General features: G+C 45.7%; 1 long non-coding RNA gene across 1 annotated transcript in view; it reads right to left on the reverse strand.

Annotated features, from left to right (window-relative positions):
* LOC139237845 (uncharacterized) overlaps positions 1 to 24890 on the reverse strand; it is a 102428-nt gene that overhangs the window by 16980 nt on the left and 60558 nt on the right. The window contains exon 2 of the long non-coding RNA XR_011588534.1: positions 5074 to 5098. This is a non-coding gene — a long non-coding RNA (uncharacterized lncRNA). The remainder of the gene's footprint in view (positions 1 to 5073; positions 5099 to 24890) is intronic.

The following is a 24890-nucleotide window of genomic DNA, read 5'->3' on the forward strand; positions in this document are numbered from 1 at the left end:
AGGGCAGGTACAGTACTGTATATATACAGGGGCAGGTACAGTACTCTATATATACAGGACAGGTACAGTACTGTATATATATACAGGGACAGGTACAGTACTGTATATATACAGGGTTGGTACAGGACTGTATATATACAGGGACAGGTACAGTACTGTATATATACAGGACAGGTACAGCAGTGTATATATATAGGGACAGGTACAGTAGTGTAGATATACAGGGACAGGTACAGTACTGTATATATACAGGGCATGTATAGTACTGTATATATACAGGGACAGGTACAGTACTGTATATATACAAGGCAGGCTACAGTACTGTATATATACAGGGCCAGGTACAGTACTGTATATATACAGGGAAGGTACATTACTGTATATATACAGGGACAGGTACAGTACTGTATATACGGGGCCGGTACAGTACTGTATATATACAGGGCAGGTACAGCAGTGTAGATACACAGGAACAGGTACAGTACTGTATATATACTGGGACAGGTAAAGCAGTGTGTATATACAGGGATGGGTACAGTAGTGTATATATGCAGGGGCAGGTACGTTCTGTATATATACAGGGACAGGTACAGTATTGTCTCTACCGAGACAGGTACAGTACTGTATATATACAGGGACAGGTACAGTACAGTATATATACAGGGCAGGTACAGTACAGTATATATACAGGGACAGGTATAGTACTGTATATATATACAGGGCAGGTACAGTACTGTATATATACAGGGGCAGGTACAGTACTCTATATATACAGGACAGGTACAGTACTGTATATATATACAGGGACAGGTACAGTACTGTATATATACAGGGTTGGTACAGGACTGTATATATACAGGGACAGGTACAGTACTGTATATATACAGGACAGGTACAGCAGTGTATATATATAGGGACAGGTACAGTAGTGTAGATATACAGGGACAGGTACAGTACTGTATATATACAGGGCATGTATAGTACTGTATATATACAGGGACAGGTACAGTACTGTATATATACAAGGCAGGCTACAGTACTGTATATATACAGGGCCAGGTACAGTACTGTATATATACAGGGAAGGTACATTACTGTATATATACAGGGACAGGTACAGTACTGTATATACGGGGCCGGTACAGTACTGTATATATACAGGGCAGGTACAGCAGTGTAGATACACAGGAACAGGTACAGTACTGTATATATACTGGGACAGGTAAAGCAGTGTGTATATACAGGGATGGGTACAGTAGTGTATATATGCAGGGGCAGGTACGTTCTGTATATATACAGGGACAGGTACAGTATTGTCTCTACAGAGACAGGTACAGTACTGTATATATACAGGGACAGGTACAGTACAGTATATATACAGGGCAGGTACAGTACAGTATATATACAGGGACAGGTATAGTACTGTATATATATACAGGGCAGGTACAGTACTGTATATATACAGGGACAGGTACAGTACTGTATATATACAGGGCAGGTACAGTACAGTATATATACAGGGACAGGTACAGAACTGTATATATACAGGGCAGGTACAGTACTGTATATATACATGGACATGTACAATAGTGTATATATACAGGGGCAGGTACACTAGTGTATATATACAGGCAGGTACAGTACTTGATATATACAGGGCAGGTACAGTACTGTATATATACAGGGGCAGGTACAGTACTTGATATATACAGGGCAGGTACAGTACTGTATATATACAGGGCAGGTACAGCAGTGTATATACACAGGGACAGGTACAGTACTGTATATATAGAGGGACAGGTACAGTTTTCTATATATCGAGGGACAGCTACAGTACTGCATATATACAGAGGAAGTACAGTAGTGTATATATGCAGGGGCAGGTACGGTACTGTATATATACAGGTACAGGTACAGTATTGTCTCTACAGGGACAGGTACAGTAGTGTATATATACAGGGACAGGAACAGTACTGTAAATATACAGGGACAGGTAGAGTAGTGTATATATATAAAGGGCTTGTACAGTAATGTATATATACTGGGACATGAACAGTACTGCATATATACAGAGGAAGTACAATAGTGTATATATACAGGGACAGGTACAGTACTGTATATATACAGGACAGGTACAGTACTGTATATATACAGGGACAGGTACAGTGCTGTGTATATACTGGGACAGGTACAGTAGTTTGTATATACAGGGACAGGTACAGTAGTGTATATATACAGGGGCAGGTACAGTACTTGATATATACAGGGCAGGTACAGTACTGTATATATACAGGGCAGGTACAGCAGTGTATATACACAGGGACAGGTACAGTACTGTGTATATATTGGGACAGGTACAGTAGTGTGTATATACAGGGACGGGTACAGTACTGTATATATACAGGGACAGGAACAGTAATGTATATATAGAGGGACAGGTACAGTTTTCTATATATCGAGGGACAGCTACAGTACTGCATATATACAGAGGAAGTACAGTAGTGTATATATGCAGGGGCAGGTACGGTACTGTATATATACAGGTACAGGTACAGTATTGTCTCTACAGGGACAGGTACAGTAGTGTGTATATACAGGGACAGGAACAGTACTGTAAATATACAGGGACAGGTAGAGTAGTGTATATATATAAAGGGCTGGTACAGTAATGTATATATACTGGGACATGAACAGTACTGTATATATACAGGCCAGGTACAGTACAGTATATATACAGGGACAGGTACAGTACTGTATATATACAGGACAGGTACAGTACTGTATATATACATGGACAGGTACAATAGTGTATATATACAGGGGCAGGTACAGTAGTGTATATATACAGGCAGGTACAGCACTGTATATATACAGGGACAGGTACAGTGCTGTGTATATACTGGGACAGGTACAGTACTGTATATATACAGGGCAGGTACAGTACAGTATATATACAGGGACAGGTACAGTACTGTATATATACAGGGCAGGTACGGTACTGTATATATACATGGACATGTACAATAGTGTATATATACAGGGGCAGGTACCAACTAGTGTATATATACAGGCAGGTACAGTACTTGATATATACAGGGCAGGTACAGTACTGTATATATACAGGGGCAGGTACAGTACTTGATATATACAGGGCAGGTACAGTACTGTATATATACAGGGCAGGTACAGCAGTGTATATACACAGGGACAGGTACAGTACTGTATATATAGAGGGACAGGTACAGTTTTCTATATATTGAGGGACAGCTACAGTACTGCATATATACAGAGGAAGTACAGTAGTGTATATATGCAGGGGCAGGTACGGTACTGTATATATACAGGTACAGGTACAGTATTGTCTCTACAGGGACAGGTACAGTAGTGTATATATACAGGGACAGGAACAGTACTGTAAATATACAGGGACAGGTAGAGTAGTGTATATATATAAAGGGCTTGTACAGTAATGTATATATACTGGGACATGAACAGTACTGCATATATACAGAGGAAGTACAATAGTGTATATATACAGGGACAGGTACAGTACTGTATATATACAGGACAGGTACAGTACTGTATATATACAGGGACAGGTACAGTGCTGTGTATATACTGGGACAGGTACAGTAGTTTGTATATACAGGGACAGGTACAGTAGTGTATATATACAGGGGCAGGTACAGTACTTGATATATACAGGGCAGGTACAGTACTGTATATATACAGGGCAGGTACAGCAGTGTATATACACAGGGACAGGTACAGTACTGTGTATATATTGGGACAGGTACAGTACTGTATATATACATGGACAGGTACAATAGTGTATATATACAGGGGCAGGTACAGTAGTGTATATATACAGGCAGGTACAGCACTGTATATATACAGGGACAGGTACAGTCTGTGTATATACTGGGACAGGTACAGTACTGTATATATACAGGGCAAATACAGTATTGTATATATACAGGGACAGGTACAGTAATGAATATATACAGGGACAGGAACAGTAATGTATATATACAGGGACAGGTACAGTTTTCTAAATATCAAGGGACAGCTATAGTACTGTATATATATAGGGGAAGTACAGTAGTGTATATATGCAGGGGCAGGTACGGTACTGTATATATACAGGGACAGGTACAGTATTGTCTCTACAGGGACAGGTACAGTAGTGTATATATACAGGGCAGGTACAGTACTATATATATACAGGGACAGGTACAGTACTGTATATATACAGGCTGGTACAGTAATATATATATACAGGGACAGGTACAGTAGTGTATATATACAAGGCAGGTACAGTAATGTATATATACTGGGACAGGTACAGTACTGTATATATACAGGGACAGGTACAGTACTGTATATATACACAAGGACAGGTACTGTAGTGTATATATACAGGGACAGGTACAGTTCTGTATGATACAGGGGCAGGTACAGTACTTTATATATACAGGTCAGGTACAGTAATGTATATATACAGGGACAGCTTCAGTGCTGTATATATACACAAGGACAGGTACAGTACTGTATATATACAGGGACAGGTACAGTTCTGTATGTCTACAGGGGCAGGTACAGTACTGTATATATACAGGGACAGCTACTGTAGTGTATATACAGGGCAGGTACAGTACTGTATATATACAGGGGCAGGTACAGTACAGTATATATACAGGTCAGATACAGTACTGTATATATACAGGGACAGCTACAGTAGTGTATATACAGGGCAGGTACAGTACTGTATATATACAGGGGCAGGTACAGTACAGTATATATACATGTCAGGTACAGTACTGTATATGTACAGGGACAGGTACAGAATTTTATATAGACAGGGCTGGTACAGTACTTTATATATACAGGACAGGTACAGTACTGTATATATACAGGGACAGGTACAGTACTGTATATATAGAGGGACAGGTACAGCATTGTGTAGATACACGGAGAGTACATGGATTGACCCAGTACCATGCTTCCTACAAAGGTGGAAGGTAAGACACATGCATGGGCAATGTTCCTCCATGAATCAGGTCCAACTCTTACCTTCTCTTAGGGTGGTTTCAAGCACCTATAAAACAAGAAACAGATTATTTTATCTTCAGAGAATGAGAAAATTAGCTTCACTAATAATAAAACAGCTGGACTTCAGTCTGAAGACAAGGAATTACATAAGAACATAAGAAAAAGGAACAGGATTAGGCCATATGGCCCCTCGAGCCTGTTCCGTCATTTAATACGATCATGGCTGATCTGATCATTGACTCAGCTCCACTTCCCTGCCGCTCCCCAGAACACCTTATTCCCTTATCAATTAAGAAACTGTCTATTTCTGTCTTAAATTTATTCAATGTCCCAGCTTCCACAGCTCTCTGAGGCAGCAAATTCCACAGATTTACAACCCTCTGTGAAAAGAAATTCCTCCTCATCTCTATTTTAAATGGGCGGCCCCTTATTCTAAGATCATGCCCCCTAGTTCTAGTCTCTCGCATCAGTGGAAACATCCTCTCTGCATCCACCTTGTCAAGCCCCCTCATAATCTTATACGTTGCGATAAGATCACCTCTCATTCTTCTGAATTCCAATGAGTAGATGCCCAACCTACTCAACCTTTCCTCATAAGTCAACCCCCTCATCCCCGAAATCAACCTAGTGTACCTTCTCTGAACTGCCTCCAAAGCAAGTATATCCTTTTTAAAATACGGAGACCAAAACTGCACGCAGTATTCCAGGTGTGGTCTCACCAATACCTTGTACAGCTGTAGCAAGACTTCCCTGCTTTTATACTCCATCCCCTTTGCAATAAAGGCCAAGCTACCATTGGCCTTCCTGATCACTTGCTGTACCTGCATACTATCCTTTTGTTTTTCATGTACAAGTACCCCCAGGTCCCGCTGAACTGCAGCACTTTGCAATCTTTCTCCATTTAAATAATAACTTGCTCTTTGATTTTTTTTCTGCCAAAGTGGATGACCTCACACTTTCCAACATTATAGTCCATCTGCACTAGCTCAAATTATACTCAGCAGTCAGCACAGTTATTAATATCCAGCATTGTCACTCCAAAACTGAGAATTCTCCTTTGATTTCATGGTATCGTGGATGTCAAATCTCAAGTTTTACTGAATTTTACAGCAGGCACTGTACTTGAATTCAGCATAAGTGCAGCTCTGGTTCCTATGATCCAGCGTGTGCCTTCCCGAGTCAAGTATCTAGGTAAACAATGGCAAGACCCTGAGATCAATCAAGGACCCTTACTGGAATCTTCCACATTCACAATTAATTCTCCCCATCAAGGCTCAACCTATAAACTAACAGAGCATATAAAAAATAAAAGGAGACTTAAAGGAATGGTGGGGCCGATTATTGAGAAACTGAGGGAGGACTTTGCATCTGTCTTCACAAACGAAGAGGGTAAAGTTAATGTTGCAGTAGAGGAGGAGGGAGTAGAGATATTGGAGAGAATAAAAATAGATGTAAAGGAGGTGCTCAATAGGTTGGCATCACTCAAAGGTAGCAAGTCACCTGGTCCAGTTGGGATGCACCCGAGGTTGCTGAGGGATGCTAACGTGGAGATAGCAGACGTTCTGACCACAAGCTTTCAATCCTACTTGGTTACAGGAGTGGTGCCAGAGGGCTGGGGGATTGCAAATGTTACACCCCTCTTTAAAAATTGGGAGGGAGATAAACCTGGTAACTACAGGCCAATCAGTCTAATATCAGTGATGGGAACACTACTAGAGACTATTGTCAAGGACAAAATTAATTCTCACTTGGAGAAGCATTGGTTAATAAGGGACAGCCAGCACAGATTTATTAAAGGCAAATCCTGCGTGACTAAACTGATTTGAGTTCTTTGTTGGAGTAACAGAGAGGGTTAATGAGGGTAGTGCAATAAATGGACTTTCAAAAGGCATTTAATAAAGTACCACACAGCAGACTTATTTGGAGAATAGAAGCACATGGTATTAAACGGGGCGTAGTGACCTGTGTACAAAATTGGGTAAGGGATAGGAGGCAAAGAGTAGTGGCTGAGGAATGTTGTCCTGACTGGAGAGAAGTATGCAATCCCGTCCCCCAGGGATCGGTGGCAGGACCATTGTTTTATATAAATGACTTGGGGCTGAGCCTCTACTGTTTTTGCCCACTTAACGCCCACTTAACGCCCACTTAATGCCCACTTAACGCCCACTTAATGCCCATTTAGCCACTGAAATGACGTATATCGCCCAGATAGCACCCATTTTGGCACAAAATGGAAACTGACGGGCTTTTTTAGGAGACTTATCGATGAGCGTTATTTTCTCCATGTGCTTAATGCCAAGAAAAAATATTACCAGCTGCCCACTTTTTGGGGGCGGAATCAGCAGAATGGGCGATTTCAACGGCCATAATATCGGCCAGCGTTACTTTCCTCACGGACTTAACGCTGAGATTCAATATTAACGCCCGCCCATTGTTTTTTGTCGTAAAGAGCATATTTACCTAAACTAGCAGCCATGGAGTTCAACCACCGACAATTTCACCACCTCCCACACGTATCGCCCAGAATATCGCCCGCTCAAAAAACCGCCCACAAAAAGTGGAATTAACCAGAATAAATGGCAGCGGTATGGCTGGTATTTGTTAAATCCCACTCTTACGTGAGGAGTTGATATCGGAAAGATTTTCCTGAAAGAGCGCTGATGTGAGTGACAACGCTGACACACTGCTGTGTGTGTGCAGCTCAGAAATCAATGGTGCCCATCACCTTGGTGCCAGTTAAAGTTTACATTGATTGATGTTAAGTTGTATTTAAGCCTTTCTCGGTAAGAAATCACCAGTGTGTAACGGTCCAGCTATCTGAGACAATGCGCAACAAGGTTATGTTCAATAACAAAAGTTTAATACCAACATTGGTCTGAAATCATAAGTAACGCAACCAGTAACACCCAACCCCTGCCGAAATCCCACCTTTTCCACCATTGACATCAAACACAAGTTCAACATGTCCAGCAACGCAGACTACAAAGGTAAAGCAAGAGCATGGTCCCCAGCCCCCATACATTGCAACAAATTGCATACACCCAGATGGAGATATAACACAGCCATCACCTGCGTATATGCACCTCACTTTCCTTCCCCCCTCTCCTTCTTCTCCCCACCTCTACCCCTTCCCCTCCTTGCTCCATGGTGCCTGGCCGAGGAGCTCCTCAGGCGGTGCCTCATTGGGTTGGATGGAGGCAGATGTGTTGGTTGGACGGGAACGGGAGCAGGGGGTGTCGAGGGGGTAACATTCTCTGATGCAGAAGCAGGATCTTGGTCCTTGCTCTCATCTCTCGTTGGCAGTGGTGGTGCGGAACCTAGGGGTGGAGTGCCGCACTCAGGGACCACTGGGAGGCCTATGGCAGCAGTGTTCCTGGCTATCGCATCCAGGGCCTCTGCCATCCACGGAATGTACTCGGTCATGGTGGCCAGGTGTAAGGATATGCCCCCCAAAGCCTCGATGAGCTGGTCACCAATGACTACAGTCCTCCTGGACAACTGAACCATCTCTCCGCTGTCATGTCGCGCTCGTGGAACAGACCTGCCGCGTCCACGAGGCCTCCGCGGGGTCAGCGCCATCCTGGGGACAAATTGGGTTCCCTGTGGAGAGGTGCTTGGGGCCGGTACCTCCAGAGTGGAGGCGGGAATGACCGGAGGACCAATAGATGGCCTTGGGGTGGAATGGGTTCTGGAGCGTGGTGATGCAGGTTCTTCGAAGTCCGCGCTCTCATCCGTTGAGAACAGATCCAGCAGATTGACGGGTGACAATCGGAGCTCCTCAGCATTAATGTAGTAGGATCGTCCACCGACACCTGCCCTGCCTCCCCACCTTCTGGCCTCTGTGGCCTTGCCTGGGGCCGCGCTGCTGGCTGAGCTGCAAGACACAAATGAGGTTGTTAGAGGAGAAGGGGGCGCTACGGTGACAAGGTGAGTCCAGCGCTACACACAGCATATGCACAACAAAAGCACCACCGCTCTCAAAATCATCGCAGACATCACATTTCATCACCATCAACATATTGTGCATTGCAATGATTTTCATTAGGCCAGCATTATTTCTATGACACTTTTAGAAATCATCTATCATATATGATTGGTCTGATATGAGTTGGTGTGGCATCTATTGACTTTACATCACGCAATGGTGTAAGCTTTACTCACGTGGCATCACTTCAGGGTCTGCAGATGCGTCCATGGCTGTCCGGGGGTGCTTCCCCATGAGTGTGAGCACTCGCTCCTCCATCTCAGTGATGTCACTGGGGACCAGTGGCCCCCCACCCATTCGCCTCTGCATGGACCTCATCGTCGAGAGCTTCTTCTGTAAAAGGTGACAGGACGACATGGCATGAGATCATTGCGTGATATCATTGCTAGGTACTGTCACAGACACTGATACAACACATAACCAACAGATGTAATCATGATTATTATGATTATCATTCTTTTCGTAAAGATGTACACCGTTACCGCAGACTTTGAATAAAACATTCCCGGTAAAAGTGCAAGACCTCACATCTGATGATAGTCACTCATGACTGTTACAAATCACATTATATAAATACATAAGTACATGTAAATCAATGTAATACTTACTCTTGCAGATCGCACAAGGTCGTTCCATCGTTTGCGGCATTGGTTACCCTCACGCACCTCGTTGGTCGCCGACGAGACCATCTCTGCTATCTCGGTCCATATCGTCTGGTAGGCCTTTGGGGTGGGCTTCCCACGCCCTCCCTGTGGCAAATCACCCCAGCGTGACTCGACCTCCTGCAGGAGGGAGGCATTTGCCTCGTCCAAGAACCTCCTGGCTCTTTTACGGCCTCCAATGTGCTCCTCTCCCACCTCACTGCTCTCTCCAGCGTCAGTCTCCACAGCGTACTGTGATGCCTCCTCCTCTCTCTCCATTATAGGTCAAATTCGGGCAAATATGTGGCTGTTAACACCTACTTTTTGTTTGCCTATTTGCTTCCTCCCAAAGCAGCCACACCACACCCACACACGCCTTCAGTCCCTCTGAGCTCCCTCTCTCTCTGTCTCCTCTTCTGCGCTTGTCATGGTGACCCTTGACCTCCAGAATCGCAGAAATTGAGCGTTGCCATGCCGTTGCTAAGGACGGCCACACTTTACGATACAAGGTCAAAAAAATTTAACTCTACCAGCTATTTGATATCGCTCGCGGTAACGCCCATTTTCAAAAATGTAAATTAGGTTTTTTGAGAATGGGCGAGAAGCCAGCGATCTGAAAACCCTTTTTTACCGCCCATGCCGGAAATAACGCCCGTTTTTCGGTGATAAGCACAAAAGTGGAGGTTCTAGCCCTTGGCCTTGGGTATAGGGAGTACAATTCAAAGTTTGCAGATGCAACAAGACTTGGCAACGTAGTAAATAATGAGCTGCAAACTTGAGGAAGACAGACAGAGGGTGAAACGGGCAGACACATGGCAGGTGCAATTTAATGCAGATACGTGTGAAGTGATGCACTTTGGGAGGTCGTATTTTGAGCATGACTTCCTTGTTTTTGTATTCAGTGCCTGTATTTACAAAGCCAAACATCCCATATGCTTTCTTAACCGCCTTATCAATCTGCCCTGCCACCTTCAAAGATTTGTGAATATACCCCACACCTCTCACTGTAACACTGATATACCCCACACCACTCACTGTAACACTGATATACCCCACACCCCTCACTGTAACACTGATATACCCCACACCCCTCACTGTAACACTGATATACTCCACACCCCTCACTGTAACACTGATATATCCCACACCCCTCACTGTAACACTGATATACCCCACACCCCTCACTGTAACACTGATATACTCCACACCCCTCACTGTAACACTGATATATCCCACACCCCTCACTGTAACACTGATATACCCCACACCCCTCACTGTAACACTGATATACTCCACACCCCTCACTGTAACACTGATATATCCCACACACCTCACTGTAACACTGATATACCCCTCACTGTAACACTGATATACCCCACACCCCTCACTGTAACACTGATATGCCCCACACCCCTCACTGTAACACTGATATACCCCTCACTGTAACACTGATATACCCCACATCCCTCACTGTAACACTGATATACCCCTCACTGTAACACTGATATACCCCACACCCCTCACTGTAACACTGATATATCCCACACCCCTCACTGTAACACTGATATATCCCTCACTGTAACACTGATATACCCCACACCCCTCACTGTAACACTGATATACCCCACACCCCTCACTGTAACACTGATATACCCCTCACTGTAACACTGATATAACCCACACCTCTCACTGTAACACTGATATACTCCACAACCTTCACTATAACACTGATATACCCCACACCCCTCATGGTAACATAAGAATTAAGAATTAGGAACAGGAGTAGGCCATCTAGCCCCTCGAGCCTGCTCCGCCATTCAACAAGATCATGGCTGATCTGGCCGTGGACTCAGCTCCATTTACCTGCCCGCTCCCCATAACCCTTAATTCCCTTATTGGTTAAAAATCTATCTATCTGTGACTTGAATACATTCAATGAGCTAGCCTCAACTGCTTCCTTGGGCAGAGAATTCCACAGATTCATAACCCTCTGGGAGAAGAAATTCCTTCTCAACTCGGTTTTAAATTGGCTCCCCCGTATTTTGAGGCTGTGCCCCTAGTTCTAGTCTCCCCGACCAGTGGAAACAACCTCTCTGCCTCTATCTTATCTATCCCTTTCATTATTTTAAATGTTTCTATAAGATCACCCCTCATCCTTCTGAACTCCAACGAGTAAAGACCCAGTCTGCTCAATCTATCATCATAAGGTAACCCCCTCATGAGAGTCGGCGAGAGGTGCGTGGAGAGGCGTCGGGTGTCCGTTGGTGAGGCCTATAAAAGGCACAGCAGGGAGTCCGGGGCCAAGCGCAGCGGCAGTCGGAAGCAGCGTCGAGGAGGTGTGTGGAGAGGCCTATAAAAGGCGTGACTTGTGCAGCTACAGGGAGAAGGCAAAAAAGTAGAAAGAAACAGAAAGGTGATGTCACAGCCAAGGGGGTAAGTGATTGGCTGATGATTGGTGAGTAGTTTTTCTTTTTTCTCTTCTATAACAGCGAGTAAACTTTAGCATTGTTGTTGCCTATCTAAGGGTTAAGTCATGGCAGGAGAGCTCGGTCACGTGTTATGCTCCTCCTGTACCATGTGGGAACTCGGACGACACCAGTGTTCCTGACGACTACGTGTGCGGGAAGTGTATCCTCCTCCAGCTCCTGACGGACCGCGTTGTGGAGTTGGAGCTGAGGGTGGATTCACTCTGGAGCATCCACGATGCTGAGAATGACGTGAGTAGCACGTGTAGCAAGTTGGTCTTACCGCAGGAGAAGGGTCCACAGCCAGATAGGGAATGGAAGACCAGCAGGAAGAGCAGTGCAAGGAAGGTAGTGCAGGGGTCCCCTGTGGTCATCCCCCTGCAAAACAGATACACTGCTTTGAGAACTGTTGGGGGGGATGACTCATCAGGGGAGGGCAGCAGCAGCCAAGTTCATGGCACCGTGGCTGGCTCTGTTGCACAGGAGGGCAGGAAAAAAAGTGGGAGAGCGATAGTGATAGGGGATTCAATTGTAAGGGGAATTGATAGACATTTCTGCGGCCGCAACTGAGACTCCAGGATGGTATGTTGCCTCCCTGGTGCAAGGGTCAAGGATGTCTCGGAGCGGGCATTCTAAAAAGGGAGAGAGAACAGCCAGTTGTCGTGGTGCACATTGGTACCAACGACATCGGTAAAAAAAGGGATGAGGCCCTACGAAACGAATTTAAGGAGCTAGGAGCTAAATTAAAAAGTAGGACTCAAAAGTAGTAATCTCGGGATTGCTACCAGTGCCACGTGATAGTCAGAGTAGGAATCGCAGGATAGCGCAGATGAATACGTGGCTTGAGCAGTGGTGCAGCAGGGAGGGATTCAAATTCCTGGGGCATTGGAACCGGTTCTGGGGGAGGTGGGACCAATACAAACCGGACGGTCTGCACCTGGGCAGGACCGGAACCAATGTCCTAGGGCGAGTGTTTGCTAGTGCTGTTGGGGAGGAGTTAAACGAATATGGCAGGGGGATGGGAACCAATGCAGGGAGACAGAGGGAAACAAAAAGGAGACAAAAGCAAAAGACAGAAAGGAGATGAGGAAAAGTGGAGGGCAGAGAAACCCAAGGCAAAGAACAAAAAGGGCCACTGTACAGCAAAATTCTAACAGGACAAAGGGTTTTAAAAAAACAAGCCTGAAGGCTTTGTGTCTTAATGCAAGGAGTATCCGTAATAAGGTGGATGAATTAACTGTGCAAATAGATGTTAACAAATATGATGTGATTGGGATTACGGAGTCGTGGCTCCAGGATGATCAGGGCTGGGAACTCAACATCCAGGGGTATTCAACATTCAGGAAGGATAGAATAAAAGGAAAAAGAGGTGGGGTAGCATTGCTGGTTAAAGAGGAGATTAATGCAATAGTTAGGAAGGACATTAGCTTGCATGATGTGGAATCTATATGGGTAGAGCTGCAGAACACCAAAGGGCAAAAAACGTCAGTGGGAGTTGTGTACAGACCTCCAAACAGTAGTAGTGATGTTGGGGAGGGCATCAAACAGGAAATTAGGGGTGCATGCAATAAGGGTGCAGCAGTTATAATGGGTGACTTTAATATGCACATAGATTGGGCTAACCAAACTGGAAGCAATACGGTGGAGGAGGATTTCCTGGAGTGCATAAGGGATGGTTTTCTAGACCAATATGTCGAGGAACCAACTGGGGGGAGGCCATCTTAGACTGGGTGTTGTGTAATGAGAGAGGATTAATTAGCAATCTCGTTGTGCAAGGCCCCTTGGGGAAGAGTGACCATAATATGGTGGAATTCTGCATTAGGATGGAGAATGAAACAGTTAATTCAGAGACGATGGTCCAGAACGTAAAGAAGGGTAACTTTGAAGGTATGAGGTGTGAATTGGCTAGGATCGATTGGCGAATGATACTTAAGGGGTTGACTGTGGATGGGCAATGGCAGACATTTAGAGACCGCATGGATGAACTACAACAATTGTACATTCCTGTCTGGCGTAAAAAGAAAAAAGGGAAGGTGGCTCAACCGTGGCTATCAAGGGAAATCAGGGATAGCATTAAAGCCAAGGAAGTGGCAGACAAATTGGCCAGAAATAGCAGCGAACCCGGAGACTGGGAGAAATTTAGAACTCAGCAGAGGAGGACAAAGGGTTTGATTAGGGCAGGGAAAATGGAGTACGAGAAGAAGCTTGCAGGGAACATTAAGACAGATTGCAAAAGTTTCTATGGATATGTAAAGAGAAAAAGACAAGTAAAGACAAACGTAGGTCCCCTGCAGTCAGAATCAGGGGAAGTCATAACGGGGAACAAAGAAATGGCGAACCAATTGAACAAGTACTTTGGTTCGGTATTCACTAAGGAGGACACAAACAACCTTCCTGATATAAAAGGGGTCAGAGGGTCTAGTAAGGGGGAGGAACTGAGGGAAATCCTTATTCGTCGGGAAATTGTGTTGGGGAAATTGATGGGATTGAAGGCCGATAAATCCCCAGGGCCTGATGGACTGCATCCCAGAGTACTTAAGGAGGTGGCCTTGGAAATAGCGGATGCATTCACAATCATTTTCCAACATTCCATTGACTCTGAATCAGTTCCTATCGAGTGGAAGGTAGCCAATGTAACCCCACTTTTTAAAAAAGGAGGGAGAGAGAAAACAGGGAATTATAGACCGGTCAGCCTGACATCAGGAGTGGGTAAAATGATGGAATCAATTATAAGGATGTCATAGCAGCGCATTTGCAAAGAGGTGACATGATAGGTCCAAGTCAGCATGGATTTGTGAAAGGGAAATCATGCTTGACAAATCTTCTGGAATTTTTTGAGGATGTTTCCAGTAGAGTGGACAAGGGAGAACCAGTTGATGTGGTATATTTGGACTTTCAGAAGGCTTTCGACAAGGTCCCACACAAGAGATTAATGTGCAAAGTTAAAGCATATGGGATTGGGGGTAGTGTGCTGACGTGGATTGAGAACTGGTTGGCAGACAGGAAGCAAAGAGTAGGAGTAAATGGGTACTTTTCAGAATGGCAGGCGGTGACTAGTGGGGTACCGCAAGGTTCTGTGCTGGGGCCCCAGCTGTTTACACTGTACATTAATGATTTAGACGAGGGGATTAAATGTAGTATCTCCAAATTTGCGGATGACACTAAGTTGGGTGGCAGTGTGAGCTGCGAGGAGGATGCTATGAGGCTGCAGAGTGACTTGGATAGGTTAGGTGAGTGGGCAAATGCATGGCAGATGAAGTATAATGTGGATAAATGTGAGGTTATTCACTTTGGTAGTAAAAACAGAGAGACAGACTATTATCTGAATGGTGACAGATTAGGAAAAGGGGAGGTGCAACGAGACCTGGGTGTCATGGTGCATCAGTCATTGAAGGTTGGCATGCAGGTACAGCAGGCGGTTAAGAAAGCAAATGGCATGTTGGCCTTCATAGCGAGGGGATTTGAGTACAGGGGCAGGGAGTGTTGCTACAGTTGTACAGGGCCTTGGTGAGGCCACACCTGGAGTATTGTGGACAGTTTTGGTCTCCTAACCTGAGGAAGGACATTCTTGCTATTGAGGGAATGCAGCGAAGGTTCACCAGACTGATTCCCGGGATGGCGGGACTGACCTATCAAGAAAGACTGGATCAACTGGGCTTGTATTCACTGGAGTTCAGAAGAATGAGAGGGGGACCTCATAGAAACGTTTAAAATTCTGATGGGTTTGGACAGGTTCGATGCAGGAAGAATGTTCCCAATGTTGGGGAAGTCCAGAACCAAGGGTCACAGTCTAAGGATAAGGGGTAAGCCATTTAGGACCGAGATGAGGAGAAACTTCTTCACCCAGAGAGTGGTGAACCTGTGGAATTCTCTACCACAGAAAGTTGTTGAGGCCAATTCACTAAATATATTCAAAAAGGAGTTAGATGTAGTCCTTACTACTAGGGGGATCAAGGGGTATGGCGAGAAAGCAGGAATGGGATACTGAAGTTGCATGTTCAGCCATGAACTCATTGAATGGCGGTGCAGGCTAGAAGGGCCGAATGGCCTACTCCTGCACATTTTTCTATGTTTCTATCTCCGGAATCAGCCTCGTGAATCATCTCTGTACCCCCTCCAAAGCTGGTATATCCTTCCTTAAGTAAGGTGACTAAAACTGCACGCAGTACTCCAGGTGCGGCCTCACCAATACCCTATACAGTTGCAGAAGGACCTCCCTGCTTTTGTACTCCATCCCTCTCGCAATGAAGGCCAACATTCCTTTCGCCTTCCTGATTACCTGCTGCACCTGCAAACTAACATTTTGGGATTCATGCACAAGGACCCCCAGGTCCCTCTGCACCGCAGCATGTTGTAATTTCACCCCACTCATATAATATTCCCTTTTACTGCTTTTTTTCCCCAAGATGGATGACCTCAAACTTTCCGACATTGTATTCCATCTGCCTAACCTTAGCCCATTCGCCTAACCTATCTAAATCTCTTTGCAGCCTCTCTGTGTACCTCTACACAACCTGCTTTCCCACTAATCTTTGTGTCATCTGCAAACTTAATTACACTACACTCTGTCCCCTCTTCCAGGTCATCGATATATATTGTAAACAGTTATGGTCCCAGCACTGATCCCTGTGGCACACCACTAATCACCGATTTCCAACCCGAAAAGGACGCATTTATCCCAACTCTCTGCTTTCTGTTAGCCAGCCGATTATCTATCCATGCTAATACATTTCCTCTGACTCCGCATACCTTTATATTCTGCAGTAACCTTTTGTGTGGCACCATATCGAATGCCTCGTGAAAATCTAAATACAACACATCCATATGGACACCTCTATCCACCACGCTCGTTATATCCTCAAAGAATTCCAGTAAATTAGTTAAACATGAGTTTCCCTTCATGAATCCATGCTGATATACCACACATCCCTCACTGTAACACTGATATACCCCACACCCCTCACTGTAACACTGATATACACCACACCCCTCACTGTAACCCTGATGTACCCCACACTCCTCACTGCAACACTGTTATACACCACACCCCTCACTGTAACACTGATATACCACACACCCCTCACTGTAACACTGATATACCACACACCCCTCACTGTAACACCGATATACACCACACCCCTCACTGTAACACTGATATACCCCACACCCTCACTGTAACACTGATATACTCCACACCTCTCACTGTAACACTGATATACCCCACAACCCTCATTGTCACACTGATATACTCCACTCCACTCACTGTAACACTGATATACCCCACAACCCACACTTTAACACTGATATAACCCACACCCCTCACTGTAACACTGATATACCCCACACCCCTCACTGTAACACTCTGATATACTCCACACCCCTCACTGTAACACTGATACATCCAACACCCCTCACTGTAACACTGATATACCACACACCCTCACTGTAACACTGATATACCCCACACCCCTCACTGTAACACTGATATACCCCACACCCGTCACTGTAACACGGATATACCCCACACACCTCACTGTTACACTGATATACTCCACATCCCTCATGAAAACACTCTGATATACTCCAAACCCCTCACTGTAACACTGATATACCCCACACCTCTCAGTGTAACACTCTGATATGCCCCACACCCCTCACTGTAACACTGATATACCCCATGCCTCTTACTGTAACACTGATATACCCCACACCCGTCAATGTAACACGGATATACCCCATACACCTCACTGTTACACTGATATACCCCATATCCCTCACTGTAACACTGATATACTCCACACCCCTCACTGTAACCCTCTGATATACCCCACACCCCTCACTGTAACACTGAAATGCCCCACACACCTCACTGTAACACTGATATACTCCACACCTCTCACTGTAACATGATATACCCCACACCCCTCACTGTAACACTGATATGCCCCACACCCCTCACTGTAACACTGATATACCCCACAACTCCCACTGTAACACTCTGATATGCCCCACACCCCTCACTGTAACACTGATATAACCCACACCCCTCACTGTAACACGGATATACCCCACACCCCTCACTGTAACACTGATATACCCCACACACCTCACTGTAACACTGATATACTCCACACCTCTCACTGTAACATGATATACCCCACACCCCTCACTGTAACACTGATATGCCCCACACCCCTCACTGTAACACGGATATACTCCACACCTCTCACTGTAACATGATATACCCCACACCCCTCACTGTAACACTGATATGCCCTAAACCCCTCACTGTAACACTGATATACCCCACAACTCCCACTGTAACACTCTAATATGCCCCACACCCCTCACTGTAACACTGATATAACCCATGCCTCTCACTGTAACACTGATATACACCACACCCCTCACTGTAACACGGATATAACCCACACCCCTCACTGTAACACTGATATACCCCACACCTCACTGTAACACTGATATACCGCACACGCCTCACTGTAACACTCTGATATACCCCACACCCCGCACTGTAACACTGATATACCCCACACTTCACTGTAACACTGATATACCCCACACCTCAGTATAACACTGATATATCCCACACCCCTCATTGTAACAGTGATATATCCCACACCACTCACTGTAACACTGATATACACCACACCTCTCACTGTAACACTGATATACCCCACACCTCTCACTGTAACACTGATATACACCACACCCTCAGTGTAACACACAGATATACCCTACACCCCTCACTGTAACACTGATATACCCCACACCCGTCACTGTAACACGGATATACCCGACACACCGCACTTTAACACTGATATACTCCACACCCCTCATGGTAACACTGAGATATAGTCGACACCCCTCACTGTAACACTGATATACCCCACAACCCTCACTGTAACACTGATATGCCCCACACCCCTCACTGTAACACTGATATACACCGCACCCCTCACTGTAACACTCTGATATACTCCACACCCCTCACTGTAACACTGATACATCCAACACCCCTCACTGTAACACTGATATACCACACACCCTCACTGTAACACTGATATACCCCACACCCCTCACTGTAACACATATATACCCCACACCCGTCACTGTAACACGGATATACCCCACACACCTCACTGTTACACTGATATACTCCACACCCCTCATGAAAACACTCTGATATACTCCACAACCCTCACTGTAACACTGATATGCCCTACACCCCTCACTGTAACACTGATATACCCCACAACTCCCACTGTAACACTCTGATATGCCCCACACCCCTCACTGTAACACTGATATAACCCATGCCTCTCACTGTAACACTGATATACACCACACCCCTCACTGTAACACGGATATAACCCACACCCCTCACTGTAACACTGATATACCCCACACCTCACTGTAACACTGATATACCGCACACGCCTCACTGTAACACTCTGATATAACCCACACCCCTCACTGTAACACTGATATAACCCACACCCCTCACTGTAACACGGATATACCCCACACCCCTCACTGTAACACTGATATACCCCACACCTCACTGTAACACTGATATACCGCACACGCCTCACTGTAACACTCTGATATACCCCACACACCTCACTGTAACACTGATATACTCCACACCCCTCACTGTAACATGATATACCCTACATCCCTCACTGTAACACGGATATAACCCACACCCCTCACTGTAACACGGATATACCCCACACCCCTCACTGTAACACTGATATACCCCACACCTCACTGTAACACTGATATACCGCACACGCCTCACTGTAACACTCTGATATACCCCACACACCTCACTGTAACACTGATATACTCCACACCCCTCACTGTAACATGATATACCCTACACCCCTCACTGTAACACGGATATACCCCACACCCCTCACTGTAACACTGATATACCCCACACACCTCACTGTAACACTGATATACTCCACACCTCTCACTGTAACATAATATACCCCACACCCCTCACTGTAACACTGATATGCCCCACACCCCTCACTGTAACACGGATATACTCCACACCCCTCACTGTAACACTCTGATATACCCCACACCCCTCACTGTAACACTCTGATATACCCCACACCCCTCACTGTAACACTGATATACCACACACCTCACTGTAACACTGATATACTCCGCACACCTCACTGTAACACTGATATATCCCACACCTCACTGTAACACTGATGTACTGCACACCCCTCACTGTAACACTCTGATATACCCCACACCCCGCACTGTAACACTGATATACCCCATACTTCACTGTAACACTGATATACTCCGCACACCTCACTGTAACACTGATGTCCTCCACACCCCTCACTGTAACACTCTGATATACCCCACACCCCTCAATGTAACACTGATAGACTCCACACCTCTCACTGCAACAGTGATATACCCCACACCACTCACTGTAACACTGATATACCCCACACCTCTCACTGTAACACTGATATACCCCACACCCCTCACTGCAACACTGATATATCCCGCACCCTCACTGTAACACTGATATACCCCACACCCCTCACTGTAACACGGATATATCCAACACACCTCAATGTAACACTGATATACCACATGCCTCTCACTGTAACACTGATATACTCCACACCCCTCACTGTAACACTGATATACCCCACACCCCTCACTGTAACACTGATATACCCCATATCCCTCACTGTAACACTGATATACCCCACACACCTCACTAAAAAAACTCTGATATACCCCACACCCCTCACTGTAACACTGATATACTCCACACCTCTCACTGTAACACTGATATACCCCATACCCCTCACTGTAACACGGATATACTCCACACCCCTCACAGTAACACTCTGATATACCCCACACCCCTCACTGTAACACTAATATAGCCCACACACCTCACTGTAACACTGATATACCCTACACCCCTCACTGTAACACTGATATACTCCACACTCCTCACTGTAACACTCTGATATACCCCACACCCCTCACTGTAACACGGATATACTCCACACCCCTCACAGTAACACTCTGATATACCCCACACCCCTCACTGTAACACTAATATAGCCCACACCCCTCACTGTAACACTGATATACCCTACACCCCTCACTGTAACACTGATATACTCCACACTCCTCACTGTAACACTCTGATATACCCCACACCCCTCACTGTAACACGGATATACTACACACTCCTCACTGTAACACTCTGATATACCCCACACCCCTCACTGTAACACTGAAGTATCTCACACACCTCACTGCAACACTGATATACCCCACACCCCTCACTGTAACACTGATATACCCCGCACCCCTCACTATAACACTGATGTATCTCACACACCTCACTGTAACACTGATATACCCCACACCCCTCACTGTAACACTGATATACCCCACACCCTCACTGTAACACTGATATACCCCACACCCCTCACTGTAACACTGATATACCCCACACCCTCACTGTAACACTGATATACTCCACACCTCTCTATGTAACACTGATATACCCCACACCGTCACTGTAACACTGATATACTCCACACCTCTCACTGTAACACTGATATACCCCACACCCTCAATGTAACACTGATATAGTCCACACCTCTCACTGTAACACTGATATACCCCACAACCCTCATTGTCACACTGATATACTCCACTCCACTCACTGTAACACTGATATACCCCACACCCCACACTTTAACACTGATATAACCCACACCCCTCACTGTAACACTGATATACCCCACACCCCTCACTGTAACACTCTGATATACCCCACACCCCTCACTGTAACACTCTGATATACTCCACACCCCTCACTGTAACACTGATACATCCAACACCCCTCACTGTAACACTGATATACCACACACCCTCACTGTAACACTGATGTACCCCACACCCTCACTGTAACACTGATATACCCCACACCCGTCACTGTAACACGGAGAGACCCCACACACCTCACTGTAACACTGATATACTCCACACCCCTCATGAAAACACTCTGATATACTCCAAACCCCTCACTGTAACACTGCTATACCCCACACCTCTCAGTGTAACACTCTGATATGCCCCACACCCCTCACTGTAACACTGATATACCCCATGCCTCTCACTGTAACACTGATATACCCCACACCCGTCAATGTAACACGGATATACCCCATACACCTCACTGTTACACTGATATACCCCATATCCCTCACTGTAACACTGATATACTCCACACCCCTCACTGTAACCCTCTGATATACCCCACACCCCTCATTGTAACACTGATATGCCCCACACACCTCACTGTAACACTGATATACCCCACACCCGTCAATGTAACACGGATATACACCATACCCCTCACTGTAACACAATGATATACCCCACACCTCTCACTGTAACATTGATATACTCCGCACCCCTCACTGTAACACTGATATACCCCACACCCCTCACTGTAACACTGATATACCCCGCACCCCTCACTGTAACACTGATATACTCCACACCCCTCACTGTAACACTGATATACCCGACTTCCCTCACAGTAACACTGATATACCCCATGGTTCTCACTGTAACACTGATATACTCCACACACCTCACTGTAACATTGATATACCCCACACCCTCACTGTAACACGGATCTACCCCACACCCCTCACTGTAACACGGATATACCCCACACCCCTCACTGTAACACTGATATACACCACACCCCTCACTGTAACATGATATGCCCCACACCCCTCACTGTAACACTGATATGCCCCACACCCCTCACTGTAAAACTCTGATATGCCACATACCCCTCACTGTAAAACTGATATACCCCATGCCTCTCACTGTAACACGGATATACCCCACACCCCTCACTGTAACACTGATATATTCCACACACCTCACTGTAACACTGATATACCACATACCCCTCACTGTAACAGTGATATACCCCACACCCCTCACTGTAACACAGATATACTCCACACGCCTCACTGTAACACTGATATATCCCACACACCTCACTGTAACACTGATATACTCCACACCTCTCACTGCAACATGATATACCCCACACCCCTCACTGTAACACTGATATGCCCCACACCCCTCACTGTAACACTGATATACTCCACACCTCTCACTGTAACATGATATACCCCACACCCCTCACTGTAACACTGATATGCCCCACACCCCTCACTGTAACACGGATATACTCCACACCTCTCACTGTAACATGATATACTCCACACCCCTCACTGTAACACTGATATGCCCCACACCCCTACTGTAACACTGATATACGCCACAACTCCCACTGTAACACTCTGATATGCCCCACACCCCACACTGTAATACTGATATAACCCATGCCTCTCACTGTAATACTGATATACACCACACCCCTCACTGTAACACGGATATAACCCACACCCCTCACTGTAACACGGATATACCCCACACCCCTCACTGTAACACTGATATACCCCACACACCTCACTGTAACACTGATATACTCCACACCTCTCAATGTAACATGATATACCCCACACCCCTCACTGTAACACTGATATGCCCCACACCCCTCACTGTAACACGGATATACTCCACACCTCTCACTGTAACATGATATACCCCACACCCCTCACTGTAACACTGATATGCCCTACACCCCTCACTGTAACACTGATATACCCCACACCTCACTGTAACACTGATATACCGCACATGCCTCACTGTAACACTCTGATATACCCCACAACCCGCACTGTAACACTGATATACCCCACACTTCACTGTAACACTGATATACCCCACACCTCAGAATAACAGTGATATATCCCGCACCCCTCACTGTAACAGTGATATACCCCACACCACTCACTGTAACACTGATATACCCCACACCTCTCACTGTAACACTGATATACCCCACACACCTCACTGTAACACTGATATACACCACACCCTCAGTGTAACACACAGATATACCCTACACCCCTCACTGTAACACGGATATACCCCACACCCGTCACTGTAACACGGATATACCCGACACACCTCACTGTAACACTGATATACTCCACACCCCTCATGGTAACACTGAGATATAGTCCACACCCCTCACTGTAACACTGATATACCCCACAACCCTCACTGTAACACTGATATGCCCCACACCCCTCACTGTAACACTGATATACACCGCACCCCTCACTGTAACACTGATATACTCCACACCCCTCACTGTAACACTGATATACCCCGCACCACTCACTGTAACACTGATATACTCCACACCTCTCACTGTAACACTGATATACCCCACAACCCTCATTGTAACACTGATATACTCCACACCTCACTGTAACACTGATATACCCCACACCCGTCACTGTAACACGGATATACCCCACACCCCTCACTGTAACACTGATATACCCCACACCCCTCACTGTAACACTGATATACCACACACCTCACTGTAACACTGATATACTCCGCACACCTCACTGTAACACTGATATATCCCACACCTCACTGTAACACTGATGTACTGCACACCCCTCACTGTAACACTCTGATATACCCCACACCCCGCACTGTAACACTGATATACCCCATACTTCACTGTAACACTGATATACTCCGCACACC

Source organism: Pristiophorus japonicus, chromosome 24, assembly GCF_044704955.1.
Source record: "Pristiophorus japonicus isolate sPriJap1 chromosome 24, sPriJap1.hap1, whole genome shotgun sequence".
In the NCBI taxonomy this organism is placed as follows: domain Eukaryota; kingdom Metazoa; phylum Chordata; class Chondrichthyes; family Pristiophoridae; genus Pristiophorus; species Pristiophorus japonicus.